This window comes from Cydia fagiglandana, chromosome 17 (assembly GCF_963556715.1).
Source record: "Cydia fagiglandana chromosome 17, ilCydFagi1.1, whole genome shotgun sequence".
Lineage (NCBI taxonomy): Eukaryota > Metazoa > Arthropoda > Insecta > Lepidoptera > Tortricidae > Cydia > Cydia fagiglandana.
In genome coordinates, this window is record NC_085948.1 from 5,363,831 (window position 1) to 5,366,756 (window position 2,926).

Below are 2,926 nucleotides of genomic sequence, written 5' to 3' on the forward strand. Positions count from 1 at the left end.
TTTTTTAAATGTCGCTTACTAGGGAATGTTCGTTCGTTTTATAGTGGAATATTATTTTATTAGCGTCCAAATCTATTTTTTGTAAGTTGAGTTTTATTAGTAAAGTAATTTAGACAGGAAATTATGTATGTACTGAATAAAGTCAATATGATAATGTATAAACGTAGAACTTTTTATATTTTTACGAAATCGGAAAAATATGTGAGATGGATATTTCAATAGAATCAGAAATGGCCTGAACCGCCAGCAATTTTCACATCAACTTAAACCTTAAAATCATATGTTTATCGTATATTATCACACGACGTAACACTATGTGGCTTAATGTTATTTGCTTCCGCCTGCGCCATCCCACTAACTCGGGGTTAAGCGGTTAAACTCAGTGTCGTAGCTAGGCGAGGGTAAAGTGGGCCGTCGCCCACGGCCTCGCGCCCCAAGAGGGGCCTCGCGCGAGGCCCCTTCGGGCACATTGAAACAAAAGGGCCTTGCAGATGCGATTTCGCCCACGGCTACATAAGTTCACTCTACGCCACTGTTAAACCGTTAACCCAGTGTCAAATTGTACTGCAACCATGGTAACTCCAGGTTTAACCACACCTTAACCTCGGGATTGGAATGGTGCAACGCTCAGTGGATGATGTGCGCTTCTATGTTCAATTGTTTTTATGATTATAGTTACTTGTAATGCTTTTGCCTTAGCTCCTAGGACCCTAATCTTGTTAATATGCTCATGGCAATTTATTTATTGTTTTAGAATTTTGTAAGTACAACAAATACGTATGTAGCGATAAGTACATAAGAAATATAGTCAAAGCAATTTCTTTGGTTATTAGTTTTAAACATTTTTTACGAAAGTAGTGAAATTCAGCATGATTATAATTATAAATGATTGACTTATTTCTTGTATTGTGCGTCATGTGCGTACAATCCTGCAATAATATGTTACTCTTCGAAGGCTGCAAAAATATATAACATGCTCTTGGCTCAAATAAGATCGTGTCAGATATTTTTGCGGCCTTCGTTGTGTAACATATTATTGCAGGTGACTGTACTCTATAGTATTAGGTCCTTGGAGCATCTTGTTTAGAATAGAACGCCGTTACACTCTGTATCCAAAGATAAAATATGGTTACCTACTTGAATTCTCTGCTTAGCTAATATTAAGGCCTAGATTATTAAAGAAGGGTGATATTGACAGTGGATTGTTAAATATTTTAGAAACGAGTTTTAAATTGAGGTAGGGAAGAACTAGGCATAAACTATACCCCAATTCCCTATGTTGAACTAAGGTCAGTGTGGCGAAGACCGGCATGTAAAATATTTGGCTGGAAATACTGTCTTTGGCATGAACTTTCGTATTTGTATACGTAATTGGCTCAGACACGGCCAGATTCTTTCCTATACATCTTCGTTATGCTATCCGTATGTGTAGACACGCAACGGTTAGAAGCGACGAAATACCTATAGACGGACGATACTTTCTTGATAGACGGTCTTCTCCAAATTGATCTTAGTTACTAAAATGAACTAAGGTACTTTTAGTGACTAGCTTTTGTATCATCTCAAATTAATCTCATTATAGTTTTTGCTTTTGACAGCATGGGCTAATCAAAACTAGACTTTAAGTGGAAGCGATAAGAGCCACGTTACAAAAGCGAGAATTATAAAGCAGGACAGCGTATACTTAGAACTTATCTTCGTAGCAAATTTACATTAAAGTCGAATTTAAAGGAGATTTACAGAATGCATGCGTTAACTGTTGTGAAAGGATACAGGAATCTTATATACCAAGGTCGCGTTTTAACCCTTTAAACGCCACGCCTGTCTCGTGCGGCGCGTCAAGGTTAACCATGCCGGAATGCACGAAGGTTGATATTATAGCCACGCGTGTCGGTTGACGTTAGAGATGCAACGGATAAATGTTTGACCGGATACCGGATATTCGGCCTGACCATCGGCCGAATATTCGGCGGCCGGATACCGAATATTCGGCCGGTGGAACTATACCTACCTACTACCTACCTACTTTCGGTATTTCACGTGCGCATTGTGCAGGTTTTTACCTCTTTCGTATAGTGAACGTTCCCGCGGACTCATTTCTAGGTTCGAAATGAGTGCGCGTGCAAGTGAGTCGATTGTTTAAAGTTTAAAATTGATAAACGAGTACGAATAATGAATAGACCGTGATTGTTTCTTATTCCAGTTTTGTTTACTCCGAAATCAAGCAATGCTACTATCCGGTATCCGGCCGGATAGTAGGCCAGTATCGGGTATCCGGCCGGATGATAAAATAATGGCAGGATAGGCTGGATACCGGATAGTAACCGAATATCCGGTGCATCTCTAGTTGACGTAGCCGATCACAATTTGTAGAGTGTTAATAAAAGTTATATAGATAATTTTATTTTGATATTTGACATATATAAAAGCCTCTAGCAATACATTAATGCCATTCCATGAAAGATAATTTTAAGAGAAATTGTACATACCTATAAAATAACGCAATCGACGAACAACTAGAAATTTAAGTTTATTATTTTATAATCCACGATAGCTCTTGGTATATAAGATTCTTCGATGTGGGTCTAAAGAAGGTTATTTGGGAATGTGTCAAGCGCTAAGCGCAAGTTAGGTATGTATACAACCGGTAGTATAAGTGACCATTGAGATACTTAAGAAAAGGTGATAAGCTCATTGAATTTTATTTTGTCTTATTGGTTTTTTTTAAATAAATATTTCGTTTTTTAAATTGCTTGTATTTTATTCTACTTCCCTTTGTTAAAGACTGGAAAGTGGAAAGAAAATGGCAAAAACCGTCAGTCTGTCATTATGTCACAGGTATTTTTAACGAACTTGTTTTCAGCATTTATCCGATGAAGTCCAAGTGCGAAAAGTATATAGGAGAGATCCGTTAGCAAACTCCACA